The 20,092-nt window shown below is 43.7% G+C and overlaps 1 protein-coding gene and 1 non-coding gene across 3 annotated transcripts in view; both read left to right on the forward strand.

Annotated features, from left to right (window-relative positions):
• GRB10 (growth factor receptor bound protein 10) overlaps positions 1-20,092 on the forward strand; it is a 313,951-nt gene that overhangs the window by 149,903 nt on the left and 143,956 nt on the right. The gene's annotated exons all lie outside the window — the stretch shown is intronic.
• On the forward strand, positions 994-1,112 carry LOC143999645 (5S ribosomal RNA). The gene has a single exon (XR_013278107.1). It is a non-coding gene; the product is annotated as a 5S ribosomal RNA (ribosomal RNA).

The raw sequence follows: 20,092 nt of genomic DNA on the forward strand, positions 1-20,092 counted from the left end.
CAATCGTCTTTCAGGACAGCCACCTTTGAGAGACACTGGCTCCTCCCCTCTTAGGAAACACCGCCATCATTTTCATGATTTAAGCCTCCTCCTCCCTTCGTTCCTCAGTTATGGTGTTTCCTCCGGTGGGGAGACACCGCTAAGGAACCTTAGCTGAATCAGTTGGAGAGACTGAAGCTATCCGAGCGGAGCTCTGGCCCCACTCGGCAGTCCGATCGTCTATCGGTCTACTTTCGGCAGTCCGGCCAGCTGGTAAGCTGAATTTTCGTACTGACCATACACTCTAAACTTCGCTTGGGGAAAGCAGGAAGTTTTTAGAGGCTCATCCCTTCGTTCGCCCGCAGGAGGGTGCTTCAACGGGATAGGCAGTCCGGTCGGCTGGGGAGCTGAACTCTGTACTGACCTTTTTTACACGCACTCTAATCTTCGCTTGGGGAAAGCAGGAAGTTTTAGGGAGGTCCATCCATTCGTTTTCGCCCAGTGGGGCGCTGCAACAGGACGTCCTAGGTCCCCCTGTGTTTGCAGTCGGCTTGGAGCTGGAGGCCGGACCAGATGACGGGCGACGTCGGTTCTGGTGGGGGCGGACGTCTTCGTTGAACCCGCGTCTTCCGGTTCCGGTTCCGGACGCGGACGGAAGGAGGACCAAGCGTTCGGCTGGTGCAGCCTCTCTTCTAAGTTGCACAGGTAGCTTTGGAGGCACGTTCGTACCACTCTTCCTCAACAGGAGAATGTCCGAAGCAGTGGCTTCAGGAGCTCCAGGAGTAACGGCACCAGCCACTCAAAGGTAAAAGCCCTGGCGAGGGGTTCCCTTACCTTAGAACCAGTAGCTCCACTGGTGTTTTTTTCCCCCTAGGTGGTCGGGGGGGAAGGGCAGTGCGTCTGGGATCCAGATGGAGATTGATCCTAGGGGAGGGCACTCCCGGTGGTCCTCTTAAGTAGTGCTGGTGTTTTCTTTTTTTAGGATTTTATGCTGCTCTTTTATCTGTCTCAGAAGCCTACGGCCACATCACCCTGAATGCGCTCGATCTCATCTGATCTCGGATGCTAAGCAGGGTCGGGCCTGGTTAGTACCTGGATGGGAGACCGCCTGGGAATACCAGGTGCCGTAGGGGACATGAGCAAATCTCCCCTTGGTTCTAGGAGGGAGCGTCCTTCATATAGAGCCTCTTTGGGGGAATCCCTGGTTCAGGGCACTTGGTAAAGAGTGTATTGAAGCACCGGATAGCTCAGTCAGACCTTTAACCTAAGGGTTCAGGGTTCAGGTCCCTGTTTGAGCGCCATCAGGAAACAGGCAGCAGAACACGGTGCATATCTGGCGGCTTCTGTGAAAGTTCCAGTGGCCTCAGCTCCAGAGCACTCTTTCACCAGCACAGCAGAGTGTTCCACCTAACCCGATGGATGTTCCTCCTGCAGGTTAAGGGAGAGTCTAGAGGGTTCCAGAGAGGAAGTTGAGGAAGAAGTTGACAGTGCCGTCTCAGACTCTCAAGGGAATCTGATGGTGAGGGCTTGGGTGGGGAACCCAAAAGAACCTCACGATGTAAACTTCCCCCTGGATGAAGTGGATAAGCTCTTGGGAGCTATTCATACCACTTTAGGCATACAAGAGAAAAAGAAGGCATTGTCACCCCACGATCAGATGTACTAGGGCCTGGGGGAAGCAGGTGTTCCCGGTTCATGACGTCTTGATCGATGCCATCAGAAATGGCGGGGTCCCGAAAGGAAAACCTTTCTTTTCTGGTGCATTAAAACAAAGGTTTTTTCTTGGGCGGAAGAGGAAGCTCTTGTCTGGAATAGAATCTCCCAGGTTAGAGGCTACCTTTCTTCAGATGTCCAGGCATACTGACCTGTCCTCGGGGACATGGGAATACTTTCAGACCCTATGGTTTGAAATGATGGACTCACTTCTGAAGGATGCATGGGTTTTTTTCTCTTAAGAAAATATCTAAGCCTGCCATAGCGGCCACAGGGGTGGCTCATAATATGAAGTGTCGGCTTAGCCAGATTAATGCATGAAGCAATGACGGCAGAGGAGACTTTCTAATGTATGCAAGATCTTCGGCTCTGACCAACTCAGCCTGGAGGGCCTTAAGGCTGAAGACATGGCAGGGGGTCAAGGCGTCCAATGCAAAAGCTCTGTGTAATCCTTTTTTACTGGAGACCTGCTGTTTTTGGCCAGGTCTTGAAGCAGTGTGAGATCGCACGGCTGATAAGATAAAGGCCGTTTCCCTTAAGAGGAAATCTATAAAAAGGGGCCTTCCTCCCCCAGTGGGAGATGATCACCTCCAATTAGTTTGTGATGAGGATCATCAGAAGAGGTTACCGTTTGGAGTTTTCAGAACTCCCCCCTGTTTGAGACTCCTTGTCACTGAGCTGCCAAAATGTGCCCTTCTTTCCTCTTCAGGAGTTAGAGGAACAGGAAGTGGTAATACAGGTCCCAGCAGGATAGATAGGAAGGGCTCCTATTCTCACATTTTTGTGGTTCACAAGCCTTTGGAAAAAGTTCAGGCTCATCCTGAACCTGAAGCGTCTGTGTGTCTTAGTCACCTACAGACGGCTTTCGTTGGTTTTGGTCACTGGGTGAGGGCACCTCTTCCACCAAAACTGTTTCAGGGCATGGATAGTAAGGATGCATACCTGCATATTCCCATCGCAGAGAACCACCAGCGTTTCCTTAGGCTGGCAGTGATAACTTCTGTAGGGGTGCTACACCTTCAGTTCCAAACGCTTCCCTTTTGGGCTATCCCTTTCCTCCTCGTATCTTCACCAAAGTGATGGTAGAAGTTCTGGCATTCCTGCGTCTCAGGGGAGTCTCGGTGATCGTGTCTTGACGATCTTCTCCTGTTTGTACCTTCTCTGGCGCAGTCGATTTGGGGTCCACAGGTAACAAAAGACCTGTTGGTGAGCCTGGGTTGGCCTCTGAACCTAGAGAAACCCAACTTAAATTCCTTACCAGGGGGTCACCTTCCTGGGGTAGGTGCTGGGCTCAACAGAACAAAAGGTCTTCCCTCCTTGGAGAAGATCCAGAAGATAGACAAAGCACTGTTTCTCCAGGGCAACCGTCAAAAACTCAGGCAGGTTGAGTTTACTGACAGCCACGCTCCTAGCAGTTCAGTGGACGGGGTCATGTTACCGTCCTCTGCAAACTATTTATCTTGAAGGTTTGGGACCACAGTCAGGGGTCTTGGGACTTTTTGGTTTCGGTTCCAACTCAGGTAAAGGGGTCCCTTTGGGAAAGGGAGCACGTTTGTTACAAGACCTAGAATGGAGTTTGCCAGTATCCAGGGTGGTTACAACCGATACGAACGGCTTAGGTTGGGGTACACACCTAGATTCCGGTTTGGTACAGGGTACCTGGGAGAGGAAGGAATCTAAGAGATTCTCAAATTGGGAGTTGAGAACGGTAGATCTGGTTCTCAGGACCTTTCAGAGAGTTCTCTGGAGACTTCATGTAAGAGTCATGGAAACAATCCCTTGGCAGTGGCTTACGTCGACAGGACGGGGACTCCTGGAGCGGATCCTTATGGGTCCTAGCGAAGGCCATCCTCAGATGGGCCGAATATTAAAATCCTGTCTTTCCAGTGATCTGTTTGAAAGGAGAGCAAATTCTGATATTAGATTTCCTCAGAGCAACCAGGTTCTCAAGCAGGAGGTTTTTCGAATGGATCACCCAGAGTTGGGGGATTCCTTGGATAGACCTCTTTTTTTCAAGGGAAAACGCAAAGGAAGCCATCTCCTGTTCCATGAACAGGGGAGAGGGGAGGTCGGGAGCAGACACACTAAAGCACAGAGTTAGGGTTTCTCTAAGTGCTATGCTTTCTCCCCTCCCGTTCTGATTCCTGCAGGGTCAGGGAAGTTTTCAGGTGGAGATTACTACCTGTTTTCTAATCACACCTTTTGGGCCCAGGAGGCCGTGGTTCTCCATTCTGAAGGGCCTGTCAGTGGAACCCCCCGGGTTTTCCCGGTCTAAGAGTGTCTCCTTTCCCCAGGGTCCAATCTGCGGTCCCCAGGTGGATTCTTGCAGCTTGGCTACTGAGAAGGAATTGCCGAAGGGCAAAGGGGTCTCAGACTATTTAATAGCCACTCTTCTGAATTGCAGGTAAATAGAAACTCAGACCATTTTCTTGAAGGTATGGAGGCGGTTCAACAGCTGGTGCTCAGAGAACTCCTTCAATGTGCACAGCCTTGTAGCCATTCTAGAGTTCCTGCAGTCAGGGGCAGATAAAGGTTTAGCCCCATAAACATTGAAGAGTCAGGTTTTTGCTTTTAGCGTATTCCTGGAAGGGCATTTAATATCAGACCTTGGTATAGTAAGGTTCTTAGAGCCTTAAGTAGGCAAAGACCAAACCAAAACCTTTTCAGCAATTGGAATCTGGCTTGTTATGGTTGATTACTCTCAAAACTGTTTTTTTGTGGCGATCACTACGGCAAGGAAAGTGAGTAAACTCGAAACCCTTTCTGTTAGGGCACTCCCTTTCCAGACCATTCAGTTTTTAAGACCATTCTGGCCTTTTTACCTAATGGTAGTCTCTAATCCTCAGAGTCCGAGAGATTATGCTGCCTATTTTTCGTTCAAGACCAGTGAGAGAACAGGAACACATCTTATTGGACGATTAGAAGATGTGTCCTTCATTATCCACTTGGGGACCGCCCAACGGGGATGTACGTGATTTTTTTGAAGAGGGATATCTCGGTAACGGCAGCAGCTGCTGCCACAACCGAGATGTCCATCTCTTCAGGCGGCGGTCCTCTGTACGATAACGGTGGTCTCCGCGGCAGATTCGCCGCGAGATCACCGCTATCGGCGGCGGGAGAGGTGCTCCCCCCCTCCCGCCGCCCTCCCGCACCTTCCGCCGCTTACCGGAGCCGTCGGTAGCGGCGGAGGCGATCGGGTCCTTCCATCTGCTGGGCATAGAGACAAGTGAGGCTAAGATGGCCCCCACTCGTCTCTATACCATAGCAGGGCGGAAGCGGCGTCAAAACGTCACTTCCGCCCATACCTCTTAAAGGTATATATTTTTTTTTAAATGTCAGATTTTATTTTTTTTTTTATTTTTTTCTTTTTTTTTTTCATTTTAGCCCAAATATGAGATCTATGGACTTTTTGACCCCAGATCTCATATTTAAGAGGACCTGTCATGCTTTTTTCTATTACAAGGGATGTTTACATTCCTTGTAATAGGAATAAAAGTGATCCATTTTTTTTTTTTTTTTAAAAACAGTGTAAAAATAAAATCAATTAAAATAAATAAGAAGAAGAAATTTTTTTTTTAAAAACACCCTGTCACGACGAGCTTGCGCACAGAAGCGGGCGCATACGTGAGTAGCGCCCGCATATGAAAACGGTGGTCAAACCACACATGTGAGGTATCGCTGCGATCGGTAGAGCGAGAGCAATAATTCTAGCCCTAGACCTCCTCTGTAACGCAAAAAATGCAACCTGTAGAATTTTTTAAATGTCGCTTATGGAGATTTTTGAGGCTAAGTTTGACGCCATTCCACGAGCGGGCGCAATTTTGAAGCGTGACATGTTGGGTATCAATTTACTTTATCTTTCACAATATAAAAAAAAATTGGGCTAATTTTACTGTTGTCTTATTTTTTTATTCAAAAAAGTGCATTTTTTCAAAAAAAGTGTGCTTGTAAGACCGCTGCGCAAATACGGTGTAAAAAAAGTATTTCAATGACCGCCATTTTATTCTCTAGGGTGTTAGAACTCCCAAACATTTTATATTGTTTTTTTTCTAAGTAATTTTCTAGCAAAAAAAACAGTTTTAAACGTGAAAACACCAAATCTGAAAAAGAGGCCTGGTCCTTAAGTGGTTATTTTGGTTGCACAAAGTCAGTTCAGGAAGTCTGATTGATTTACTTTTTGTGTTACTTCCAAGGGCTAGGAAGGGTTCCAAAGCCTTTAGACGTACGCTAACCAGATGGTTAAGGTCAGCCATTGGGCAGATTTGCGGGTTGGGGTATTAAAGCCTCCAGTTAGAATTAAAGCGCACTCAGCCAGGACAGCAGCAACTCCGCAGACAAAGTGGGCTGGTGCGTCTCCTGAACAGATCTGTAGAGCCGCAACGTGGTTCAAGTTTTCTACGTTCGTGAAGCGCTATAGATTGGATCTTCTCTCAGCCAAAGACCAAGACCTTTGGTCACAAGGTGCTGCAAGCAGTAGGTCCCACCCTAAGACAAGGTACTCTCATCCTCTCAAAGGTGGCTGTCCTGAAAGACGATTGGGGAAAAATGGAGTTACGTACCGGTAACATCCTTTTCCAGGAGTCTTTCAGGACAGCACCGGTTCCCACCCAGGTTTTTTGCAGATCATCGGGAACTCATCACATGAGACCGTCAGGTAAGACTAAGTTTATTTGTTTGACGTGTTCTTGTGTCTCCCCAGTTGGCCGGAGGTACTCTGGAAGAACTGAGGAACGAAGGGAGGAGGAGGCTTAAATCATGAAAATGAAGGCGGTGTTTCCTAAGAGGGGAGGAGCCAGTGTCTCAAGGTGGCTGTCCTGAAAGACTCCTGGAAAAGGATGTTACCGGTACGTAACTCCATTTTTTTGCCAGTGTCTGTTAGGTGAATGGTCAATGATGTGCTCCTGGCACATACTTGGAGGTCTGGTTCTTTTAAGAATCAATCGGATACATTTTAAAAAAGCTGTCAGCCAAAATGGATGGTACCTGTGCCTCATTGGAAAGAAGATTCCTCAAGGTTTTGCCTGTAATGCAGCCTTATGGCGCTGGACCATGCGTAATGGAACACTGTGCAGTGTGTTCTGACCAAGGTGGTTTCCAGCAGGGTGCTATACAAGTCCAGGGGTGTGGACCCCAGATTAAGGGGGACCCAGTCTCTGAAGGTCTTTTATGACAAAGCTTGCTGTGAAGATTGGACTCCTGTTATGTTCATAGTCCTGCAGCAGGAATGGCGAAAAAGGGAGATCTGACTGACCTCTCGTGGCCACTTGGGGGCAGTGTGCTATTCATGCTGTGTACTTTTTAGTCCTGTGGGTTGCTGTTTCGCCTTCAGCCCCAAGATGGATGCAGGCTTGCTCAGTATGGCCTATTTTCATATAGGCAGGAAGTGGAAGGGTGGCCATGTGGTTAGCAGTGACTGTTGGTATCCGTGGGCTGCTGTGGCGTCTCCAAAGTGTTACTTGCTATGGGGAGAACTGTGTGGCATACAAGTCATGATTATATGCTGCATATTTACTGCTTATCTGGGGGAACAGTACAACTGCAAGTTAAGACATCCCTAAATGGATAGCAGTTTGCTTTAACCACTTAAGGACCGCCGCATGGCAATGTACGTCGGTGCAATGGCACCGACAGGCACAAGCACGTACATGTACGTGCTCGCCTTCCAGCGGGTGGGGGGTCCGATCGGATCCCCTCCCGCTGGATGTGGCGGTCCGTTTCGCTGCAGGAGCGATCCGGGATGAGGGGATAGCTGTTGGTTTCTGGGATTCCCCTCTCGATTGCTCCTGGCGAATGAGAAGCTTCCGCCCACTGTGTATAGTAAACAGGCAGGGAGGAAGTGATGTCATTCTCCTCGGGGCGGTCTTATTGACGAGACTACGAGGAGAGGACACAGTAAGTGTGCACTAACACATAGGCACACACAGGCACGCACCCCCCCCGATCACCCCCCCCTCCCCTCCCCTCCCAGTCAGTGTCACTGATTGCAGTGATCATTTATTTACTGATCACTGCATTCAGTGTCAGTTGTGACAGTAAAAAACTGTCAGGGCAGTGTTAGTGTTAGGTCCAGGGTAGCCCCCTACCACCCCCCAATAAAGGTTTAACCCCCTGATTGCCTCTAGAGTTAACCCTTTCACCCCTTTTTGCCAGTGTCACTAAGCAATCATTTTTCTGATCGCTGAATTAGTGTCGCTAGTGTTGCTAGGTAGCTAGTTATTTTTTGCGTCGCCCCAGGCAGCTCTAGGTTAGTGCCAGTACCACTAACACCCACGCGCAAAGCATACACCTCCCGTAGTGGTATAGAATCTGAACAGATCAATATCTGATCAGATCTATACTAGCGTCCCCAGCAGTTTATGGTTCCAAAAAAACGCATTGTTGGCAGGATCAGCCCAGATACCTGCTAGCACCTGAGTTTTGCCCCTCCGCCCAGCCCACCCAAGTGCAGTATCGATTGATCACTGTCACTTACAAAACACTAAACACAACTGCAGCGATCGCAGAGTCAGGTCTGATCCCTGTGATCGCTAACAGTTTTTTTTGGTAGCGTTTTATATTTAAATCCGGAAGGCAGTGCTTGGATTTCGGGGTCCCGTATGCGGATAGGCTCCCAAAAAGTCCCCCACATGTGGTATCCCCATACTCGGGAGAAGCAGCAGAATTTATTTTGGGGTGTAATTTGACTTATGCCCATAGCATGTGTGAGCAATATATCATTTAGTGACAACTGTGCAAAAAATAAAAATTGTAATATTCCTGCAACTTGTGGCAAAATATAAAATATTTCATGGACTCAACATGCCTCTCAGTAAATAGCTTGGGGTGTCTACTTTCCAAAATTGGGTCATTTGGGGGGGTTTTGTGCTATTTTGGCATTTTATGGCCTTCGAAACTGTGATGGGTAGTGAGGAGTGAAATCAAAAATTTGCACCCTTAGAAATCCTGAAGGCAGTGATTGGATTTCAGGGTGCCGTACGCGACTAGACTCCCAAAAAGTCCCACATATGTGGTATCCCCGTACTCAGGAGAAGCAGCAGAATATATTTTGGGGTGCAATTCCACATATAACTATGGCATGTGTGAGCAATATATCATTTAGTGACAACTTTTTGTAAACTTTATTTTTTTTGTCATTATTCAATCACTTGGGACAAAAAATATATTCAATGGGCTCAACATGCCCCTCAGCAATTTCCTTGGGGTGTCTACTTTCCAAAATGGGGTCATTTGGGGTGGGGGGGGTTGTACTGCCCTGCCATTTTAGCACCTCAAGAAATGAGATAGGCTGTTGTAAATTAAAAGCTGTGTAAACTCCAGAAAATGTACTCTAGTTTGTAGACGCTATAAATTTTGCCCTAAATGTATGACTAAAATTGAGTTTATTCGATTTTTCTTATAACAAAAAGTAGAAAATCTTTTTTTCTCAATTTTCGGTCTTTTTCCATTTATATCGCAAAAAATAAAAATAGCAGAGACAATCAAATACCATCAAAAGAAAGATCTATTTGTGGGAAGAAAAGGACGCAAATTTCGTTTGGGTACAACATTGCATGACTGCGCAATTACCAGTTAAAGCAGTGCAGTGCGAAATTGTAAAAAGACCTTTAGTCCTTACGCTGAAAATTGGTCCGGGGCTGAAGTGGTTAAAGTGTTGCCTGCTTGGAAGGCAGGTGCAGTGTAGTATACATGCATGCAAACTTGTTTCTTAAATGCATGCTTAAATGTACACATTTGGAAAAACATGAGCATGGGTGGCCCCGGGCCAGCCACTCGAGCCGACTGCACCCCCCCTCTGCCTAGCCCAGGAACGCAGCCCTCTTAAGCCCCCACGGGACTACATGCATGTGGGCTTGGCTGCCTGGGACTACATGCATGTGGGCTTGGCTACCTGGGACTACATGCATGCAGGCTTTGGGATAACCCGGGTTTCTTTGCATGCAGAAGGTGTATATCGTGCAGACAAGTCCATACCAATCTACAGCTAACTCATGTGTTCAAAATTAAGGATTTTTTCATGCATGACCACACATGTGGTATATGCACTTCAATGTCTGTGCAATCTGATGTTTATCGGACGCACCAACTGAACTTTAAGTAAACTGGTGTCCGAAAAATGGGGTATAAGGACCTTGGTGTCTCAGTGCATTTTAAGATCAAACACAAAGGAGACCCCTCCAGACTAAAGTTCTGGGGTGTAAAGAAATTGCACCCAGATTGGCGCGGTTGTCAGAATTGTCCAAATATGAGACGAATGGATATATTTAACACACGAAGTCCATAGGGTATGAGCGTGGAGTTACTGTAGATCCAAATTGTTTTATTAGCAATTTTTAATTGTGTTTTTTAATAGTTTTCAATTTTAGTGTCCATTTTAATGTCTTGGAATATAAAATACTATTGTAATGCCTGAATATTAGAGTGTTTTTAGATTATTTTAATTATGTTTGGGTGGTTTTTTTATTAGTCGCATGACTAATATCAGGTAGCAACTGTATCTTATAAAGTTGCACGATAATTTATTATAAACACTATATATTGAAGGTTAAGCCATATATGTGATTTATTTTATCACCGTTGGAATACATTTCCAATTTTTAGGTCAAACCCTTAGAATAATTGAAGTTTGACAGAGAAAAGATGGGGATAGTATAACCGTACCTTCACTACAACCTAATATTGTGCTCATTAGGTGATGTAAATGTAGATTTATCCTGATAACACTATGCAGGCATCCTGAGGTTATTGATTTATAGTGTTTTTCTATAGCATAGGCACCACACGCTGAGCAATCTAGATTGAGCGATCATAATCTAGTTGCAGAGCATTTGAGATGACTTTATTTGCTTGTGTAATATGTTGATATACTTCTGCTGTTATAAACAAAAAAGTTTAAGTGGTGTATAGCAAAAATTTTTTGTTTTTGTTTTTGTTTTTGTTTTTGTTTTGTTTTTTGTTTTTTTTTTTTGTTTTTTTTTGTTTTTTTTTGTTTTTGTTTTTTGTTTTTGTTTTGTTTTTGTTTGTTTTTGTTTGTTTTTGTTTGTTTTTGTTTGTTTTTGTTTGTTTTGTTTTTTTGTATTTGTAATATTATGCAAGAGTATATACAATTACTTGGTCTAATGCAAATTAAGATTGACAGGTGATGTGTGCTGTCAATTAGTCTGCAGCACACGTAGGAGTGACCCTCTGACTGAATGCGTATTTATAGTTCAGAGCTGTGCTGCGTAGCCACGCCCTCTGACGAAAGTGACAGAAGCGCATCAACGCGTTACTACGCAGCTACAGTGTCGGTTTAGCCTAGTCTGTCCTTCCCGGAAACGCAGCGGAATCGGTGAGGTTAGAGGGGAATGAATGACTGACTGACATAGTATAGTATTGATGTTGCATGCCCTTATATCATGCAAACATGATGAGTTTTTTTTTTTTTTCTTGAGATCATTTTAAGTTAATTGTACTGGATTACACTATATGGAATTTTTTAATCTATTGCTTGCAATGAGCAAAATACAGATGAAGTGTCCATTGGACAGCGATTATCCCTTTTGATAAGCGTGTTAATCAGCAGGGCCTGGTAAGTGGATTACCTACAGGGCTGTGGCACAAGTTGTGTGGTGATGGAGACTTGGGATTGATGCTAATATATTCTTCCATGATTGTCTAGTTTATACTCGCCTGCCTTCTCTTAATGGACTTTCGCTGAGTGGATCATCATCTGATACTTGAAGTGGACTCTTAAGCAATTTCATTGATATTTTTAAATATTTGCTATTTTTACACTAGCGTTGCTAATGTTAGAAATTTTTCTTTTAATGCATGCATATGGGCTTGGTTGCCTGTGACTACATGCATGAACACTTGGGTACCTACATAACTGCATGCCTGGGTACCTGCATACTTGCATGCGTAAGGGTTTGCATAGCAGTAAACCAGCTTTGTTTTTAGGCCTACATCCTTGGAGGTCTGTATATTAGGTTGGCTAATATAGTTGGTATGTCATTTACCTGTTATACCAGTTAAATGGTTCCAGAAAGAGGCAGCTGGGAGAGGCAGGTGCACCGCTCTCAGGTTTAATCTGGCGGTGTCCACATCCCCCCAATGGACAGTGGTGTCAGATTCATCTGAGCCACTGTGGGGTTTGGCATTGCAGTATTTTCCTCATGCATTCATTTATCAGGTGGACTGCGGCTGCATCACCTTGATCATGCCTGATCTTTTGATTGAAGCCTAAGCAGGATCGAGCCTGATTAGTATATGGAGGTAAGACTGCCTTGCAATACCAGATGCTTTTCCCCACCTTTGTGAGGGAGGCATCTGAGGTTGCTGTGTTGCTTTTTAGGGCAGTCTGAGTGTGCGTATTTATTTATTTTTGCTCCATCTTTAGCCAGCAAAAGCTTGGTGGGTTTGCCTCTTTTGGCCTTTGGGGTCTGCCACGGAGTCAGTCTCTTGCCTTTTGACGCTCAGAAGGTATGGGTTCAATATTTAAAAAAACATTAACCAATAGCAGTCCCAAAACCAAATGGGGGCCATAAGGTCTAGCTTAGAGTTGAGCTGCTGGACATCCTATTTCGGGGTCCATAGTCCTCAATGACGCGTATCTTCATGCTCTGTCTTTTTTTTGTTTGTAAATTGTACTGCAGACCTGTTCATTTTTGTGACTCTACTCTTTGGGCTGGAAACGGCTCCGAGGGTTCACAAAAGCTCCTAGTCCAGTGCTGGACTTGCTGAAAACAGATATGTCAATCTTTGTCCAGGAATGTCTGTTCCAGATTTTCCTTTGATACATTTCTGCAGTAGAAAGTTCCCTTCGTACAGTCTTACTCCAGGTCTTTGGTAGAGGATCGTTCTCTGTCTGGAACATGAAGTTCCAGGCATTGGATTGCCAGAGAGCTCTGTTCCCAGGCTATTGCAGAGCTATGGTTGATGGTCCGAATTCTGGAGAAGGGATAGGGAAGACAACCATTGATGACAGCTTCTCCAGTTGGTTTGAAGGTGGCTATTGTTCAGTGGACTTGGTCTCCATAGGAGAAAAGACTACCCATCCATATCCTTGATTTTGTGGCCAGTACGCCTTGCTCTGGATGTTGGGGCAAACCAGTTGTAGGTGTAATCTGGAAATGCCTCTGCAAGCATATATATCCACTACGAGGAGTCGCATGGCTCAGGAAGGTGAACCGCATTCTGTCTGAGACAGTACAACAAGTGTTGTCTCTGTCACTAGTACATATTCCAGGTATAGAATGACAAGGGGAACTCCTGCAGGTGGATCTACTAGATTCCAAGTTATACAACAAAAAACAGGTTGTGTTTGGGACGAAAGTTCCACTGACACTGGGACTACATGCATGCAGGCTTTGGGATAACCCGGGTTTCTTTGCATGCAGAAGGTGTATATCGTGCAGACAAGTCCATACCAATCTACAGCTAACTCATGTGTTCAAAATTAAGGATTTTTTCATGCATGACCACACATGTGGTATATGCACTTCAATGTCTGTGCAATCTGATGTTTATCGGACGCACCAACTGAACTTTAAGTAAACTGGTGTCCGAAAAATGGGGTATAAGGACCTTGGTGTCTCAGTGCATTTTAAGATCAAACACAAAGGAGACCCCTCCAGACTAAAGTTCTGGGGTGTAAAGAAATTGCACCCAGATTGGCGCGGTTGTCAGAATTGTCCAAATATGAGACGAATGGATATATTTAACACACGAAGTCCATAGGGTATGAGCGTGGAGTTACTGTAGATCCAAATTGTTTTATTAGCAATTTTTAATTGTGTTTTTTAATAGTTTTCAATTTTAGTGTCCATTTTAATGTCTTGGAATATAAAATACTATTGTAATGCCTGAATATTAGAGTGTTTTTAGATTATTTTAATTATGTTTGGGTGGTTTTTTTATTAGTCGCATGACTAATATCAGGTAGCAACTGTATCTTATAAAGTTGCACGATAATTTATTATAAACACTATATATTGAAGGTTAAGCCATATATGTGATTTATTTTATCACCGTTGGAATACATTTCCAATTTTTAGGTCAAACCCTTAGAATAATTGAAGTTTGACAGAGAAAAGATGGGGATAGTATAACCGTACCTTCACTACAACCTAATATTGTGCTCATTAGGTGATGTAAATGTAGATTTATCCTGATAACACTATGCAGGCATCCTGAGGTTATTGATTTATAGTGTTTTTCTATAGCATAGGCACCACACGCTGAGCAATCTAGATTGAGCGATCATAATCTAGTTGCAGAGCATTTGAGATGACTTTATTTGCTTGTGTAATATGTTGATATACTTCTGCTGTTATAAACAAAAAAGTTTAAGTGGTGTATAGCAAAAATTTTTTGTTTTTGTTTTTGTTTTTGTTTTTGTTTTGTTTTTTGTTTTTTTTTTTTGTTTTTTTTTTTGTTTTTTTTTGTTTTTGTTTTTTGTTTTTGTTTTGTTTTTGTTTGTTTTTGTTTGTTTTTGTTTGTTTTTGTTTGTTTTTGTTTGTTTTTGTTTGTTTTTGTTTGTTTTGTTTTTTTGTATTTGTAATATTATGCAAGAGTATATACAATTACTTGGTCTAATGCAAATTAAGATTGACAGGTGATGTGTGCTGTCAATTAGTCTGCAGCACACGTAGGAGTGACCCTCTGACTGAATGCGTATTTATAGTTCAGAGCTGTGCTGCGTAGCCACGCCCTCTGACGAAAGTGACAGAAGCGCATCAACGCGTTACTACGCAGCTACAGTGTCGGTTTAGCCTAGTCTGTCCTTCCCGGAAACGCAGCGGAATCGGTGAGGTTAGAGGGGAATGAATGACTGACTGACATAGTATAGTATTGATGTTGCATGCCCTTATATCATGCAAACATGATGAGTTTTTTTTTTTTTTCTTGAGATCATTTTAAGTTAATTGTACTGGATTACACTATATGGAATTTTTTAATCTATTGCTTGCAATGAGCAAAATACAGATGAAGTGTCCATTGGACAGCGATTATCCCTTTTGATAAGCGTGTTAATCAGCAGGGCCTGGTAAGTGGATTACCTACAGGGCTGTGGCACAAGTTGTGTGGTGATGGAGACTTGGGATTGATGCTAATATATTCTTCCATGATTGTCTAGTTTATACTCGCCTGCCTTCTCTTAATGGACTTTCGCTGAGTGGATCATCATCTGATACTTGAAGTGGACTCTTAAGCAATTTCATTGATATTTTTAAATATTTGCTATTTTTACACTAGCGTTGCTAATGTTAGAAATTTTTCTTTTAATGCATGCATATGGGCTTGGTTGCCTGTGACTACATGCATGAACACTTGGGTACCTACATAACTGCATGCCTGGGTACCTGCATACTTGCATGCGTAAGGGTTTGCATAGCAGTAAACCAGCTTTGTTTTTAGGCCTACATCCTTGGAGGTCTGTATATTAGGTTGGCTAATATAGTTGGTATGTCATTTACCTGTTATACCAGTTAAATGGTTCCAGAAAGAGGCAGCTGGGAGAGGCAGGTGCACCGCTCTCAGGTTTAATCTGGCGGTGTCCACATCCCCCCAATGGACAGTGGTGTCAGATTCATCTGAGCCACTGTGGGGTTTGGCATTGCAGTATTTTCCTCATGCATTCATTTATCAGGTGGACTGCGGCTGCATCACCTTGATCATGCCTGATCTTTTGATTGAAGCCTAAGCAGGATCGAGCCTGATTAGTATATGGAGGTAAGACTGCCTTGCAATACCAGATGCTTTTCCCCACCTTTGTGAGGGAGGCATCTGAGGTTGCTGTGTTGCTTTTTAGGGCAGTCTGAGTGTGCGTATTTATTTATTTTTGCTCCATCTTTAGCCAGCAAAAGCTTGGTGGGTTTGCCTCTTTTGGCCTTTGGGGTCTGCCACGGAGTCAGTCTCTTGCCTTTTGACGCTCAGAAGGTATGGGTTCAATATTTAAAAAAACATTAACCAATAGCAGTCCCAAAACCAAATGGGGGCCATAAGGTCTAGCTTAGAGTTGAGCTGCTGGACATCCTATTTCGGGGTCCATAGTCCTCAATGACGCGTATCTTCATGCTCTGTCTTTTTTTTGTTTGTAAATTGTACTGCAGACCTGTTCATTTTTGTGACTCTACTCTTTGGGCTGGAAACGGCTCCGAGGGTTCACAAAAGCTCCTAGTCCAGTGCTGGACTTGCTGAAAACAGATATGTCAATCTTTGTCCAGGAATGTCTGTTCCAGATTTTCCTTTGATACATTTCTGCAGTAGAAAGTTCCCTTCGTACAGTCTTACTCCAGGTCTTTGGTAGAGGATCGTTCTCTGTCTGGAACATGAAGTTCCAGGCATTGGATTGCCAGAGAGCTCTGTTCCCAGGCTATTGCAGAGCTATGGTTGATGGTCCGAATTCTGGAGAAGGGATAGGGAAGACAACCATTGATGACAGCTTCTCCAGTTGGTTTGAAGGTGGCTATTGTTCAGTGGACTTGGTCTCCATAGGAGAAAAGACTACCCATCCATATCCTTGATTTTGTGGCCAGTACGCCTTGCTCTGGATGTTGGGGCAAACCAGTTGTAGGTGTAATCTGGAAATGCCTCTGCAAGCATATATATCCACTACGAGGAGTCGCATGGCTCAGGAAGGTGAACCGCATTCTGTCTGAGACAGTACAACAAGTGTTGTCTCTGTCACTAGTACATATTCCAGGTATAGAATGACAAGGGGAACTCCTGCAGGTGGATCTACTAGATTCCAAGTTATACAACAAAAAACAGGTTGTGTTTGGGACGAAAGTTCCACTGACACTGGGACTACATGCATGCAGGCTTTGGGATAACCCGGGTTTCTTTGCATGCAGAAGGTGTATATCGTGCAGACAAGTCCATACCAATCTACAGCTAACTCATGTGTTCAAAATTAAGGATTTTTTCATGCATGACCACACATGTGGTATATGCACTTCAATGTCTGTGCAATCTGATGTTTATCGGACGCACCAACTGAACTTTAAGTAAACTGGTGTCCGAAAAATGGGGTATAAGGACCTTGGTGTCTCAGTGCATTTTAAGATCAAACACAAAGGAGACCCCTCCAGACTAAAGTTCTGGGGTGTAAAGAAATTGCACCCAGATTGGCGCGGTTGTCAGAATTGTCCAAATATGAGACGAATGGATATATTTAACACACGAAGTCCATAGGGTATGAGCGTGGAGTTACTGTAGATCCAAATTGTTTTATTAGCAATTTTTAATTGTGTTTTTTAATAGTTTTCAATTTTAGTGTCCATTTTAATGTCTTGGAATATAAAATACTATTGTAATGCCTGAATATTAGAGTGTTTTTAGATTATTTTAATTATGTTTGGGTGGTTTTTTTATTAGTCGCATGACTAATATCAGGTAGCAACTGTATCTTATAAAGTTGCACGATAATTTATTATAAACACTATATATTGAAGGTTAAGCCATATATGTGATTTATTTTATCACCGTTGGAATACATTTCCAATTTTTAGGTCAAACCCTTAGAATAATTGAAGTTTGACAGAGAAAAGATGGGGATAGTATAACCGTACCTTCACTACAACCTAATATTGTGCTCATTAGGTGATGTAAATGTAGATTTATCCTGATAACACTATGCAGGCATCCTGAGGTTATTGATTTATAGTGTTTTTCTATAGCATAGGCACCACACGCTGAGCAATCTAGATTGAGCGATCATAATCTAGTTGCAGAGCATTTGAGATGACTTTATTTGCTTGTGTAATATGTTGATATACTTCTGCTGTTATAAACAAAAAAGTTTAAGTGGTGTATAGCAAAAATTTTTTGTTTTTGTTTTTGTTTTTGTTTTTGTTTTGTTTTTTGTTTTTTTTTTTTGTTTTTTTTTTTGTTTTTTTTTGTTTTTGTTTTTTGTTTTTGTTTTGTTTTTGTTTGTTTTTGTTTGTTTTTGTTTGTTTTTGTTTGTTTTTGTTTGTTTTTGTTTGTTTTTGTTTGTTTTGTTTTTTTGTATTTGTAATATTATGCAAGAGTATATACAATTACTTGGTCTAATGCAAATTAAGATTGACAGGTGATGTGTGCTGTCAATTAGTCTGCAGCACACGTAGGAGTGACCCTCTGACTGAATGCGTATTTATAGTTCAGAGCTGTGCTGCGTAGCCACGCCCTCTGACGAAAGTGACAGAAGCGCATCAACGCGTTACTACGCAGCTACAGTGTCGGTTTAGCCTAGTCTGTCCTTCCCGGAAACGCAGCGGAATCGGTGAGGTTAGAGGGGAATGAATGACTGACTGACATAGTATAGTATTGATGTTGCATGCCCTTATATCATGCAAACATGATGAGTTTTTTTTTTTTTTCTTGAGATCATTTTAAGTTAATTGTACTGGATTACACTATATGGAATTTTTTAATCTATTGCTTGCAATGAGCAAAATACAGATGAAGTGTCCATTGGACAGCGATTATCCCTTTTGATAAGCGTGTTAATCAGCAGGGCCTGGTAAGTGGATTACCTACAGGGCTGTGGCACAAGTTGTGTGGTGATGGAGACTTGGGATTGATGCTAATATATTCTTCCATGATTGTCTAGTTTATACTCGCCTGCCTTCTCTTAATGGACTTTCGCTGAGTGGATCATCATCTGATACTTGAAGTGGACTCTTAAGCAATTTCATTGATATTTTTAAATATTTGCTATTTTTACACTAGCGTTGCTAATGTTAGAAATTTTTCTTTTAATGCATGCATATGGGCTTGGTTGCCTGTGACTACATGCATGAACACTTGGGTACCTACATAACTGCATGCCTGGGTACCTGCATACTTGCATGCGTAAGGGTTTGCATAGCAGTAAACCAGCTTTGTTTTTAGGCCTACATCCTTGGAGGTCTGTATATTAGGTTGGCTAATATAGTTGGTATGTCATTTACCTGTTATACCAGTTAAATGGTTCCAGAAAGAGGCAGCTGGGAGAGGCAGGTGCACCGCTCTCAGGTTTAATCTGGCGGTGTCCACATCCCCCCAATGGACAGTGGTGTCAGATTCATCTGAGCCACTGTGGGGTTTGGCATTGCAGTATTTTCCTCATGCATTCATTTATCAGGTGGACTGCGGCTGCATCACCTTGATCATGCCTGATCTTTTGATTGAAGCCTAAGCAGGATCGAGCCTGATTAGTATATGGAGGTAAGACTGCCTTGCAATACCAGATGCTTTTCCCCACCTTTGTGAGGGAGGCATCTGAGGTTGCTGTGTTGCTTTTTAGGGCAGTCTGAGTGTGCGTATTTATTTATTTTTGCTCCATCTTTAGCCAGCAAAAGCTTGGTGGGTTTGCCTCTTTTGGCCTTTGGGGTCTGCCACGGAGTCAGTCTCTTGCCTTTTGACGCTCAGAAGGTATGGGTTCAATATTTAAAAAAACATTAACCAATAGCAGTCCCAAAACCAAATGGGGGCCATAAGGTCTAGCTTAGAGTTGAGCTGCTGGACATCCTATTTCGGGGTCCATAGTCCTCAATGACGCGTATCTTCATGCTCTGTCTTTTTTTTGTTTGTAAATTGTACTGCAGACCTGTTCATTTTTGTGACTCTACTCTTTGGGCTGGAAACGGCTCCGAGGGTTCACAAAAGCTCCTAGTCCAGTGCTGGACTTGCTGAAAACAGATATGTCAATCTTTGTCCAGGAATGTCTGTTCCAGATTTTCCTTTGATACATTTCTGCAGTAGAAAGTTCCCTTCGTACAGTCTTACTCCAGGTCTTTGGTAGAGGATCGTTCTCTGTCTGGAACATGAAGTTCCAGGCATTGGATTGCCAGAGAGCTCTGTTCCCAGGCTATTGCAGAGCTATGGTTGATGGTCCGAATTCTGGAGAAGGGATAGGGAAGACAACCATTGATGACAGCTTCTCCAGTTGGTTTGAAGGTGGCTATTGTTCAGTGGACTTGGTCTCCATAGGAGAAAAGACTACCCATCCATATCCTTGATTTTGTGGCCAGTACGCCTTGCTCTGGATGTTGGGGCAAACCAGTTGTAGGTGTAATCTGGAAATGCCTCTGCAAGCATATATATCCACTACGAGGAGTCGCATGGCTCAGGAAGGTGAACCGCATTCTGTCTGAGACAGTACAACAAGTGTTGTCTCTGTCACTAGTACATATTCCAGGTATAGAATGACAAGGGGAACTCCTGCAGGTGGATCTACTAGATTCCAAGTTATACAACAAAAAACAGGTTGTGTTTGGGACGAAAGTTCCACTGACAATAGGGGGCAGATGCACTGCTAACACCTTGGGAACCAGTTCTCACTCATTTGATGCTTTGCGAAGAATATGGGAGGTGGTAACGCTGATAATGTTGGCCGCATTAGCCAAGGAGGGCTTGGTATGCTGACTTAGCAAGGCTTGTGGGTGTTGCTCCT

Source organism: Lithobates pipiens, unplaced genomic scaffold (assembly GCF_037356315.1).
Source record: "Lithobates pipiens isolate NorthernLeopardFrog02 unplaced genomic scaffold, aLitPip1_a1.2 Scaffold_19, whole genome shotgun sequence".
Taxonomy (NCBI): domain Eukaryota; kingdom Metazoa; phylum Chordata; class Amphibia; order Anura; family Ranidae; genus Lithobates; species Lithobates pipiens.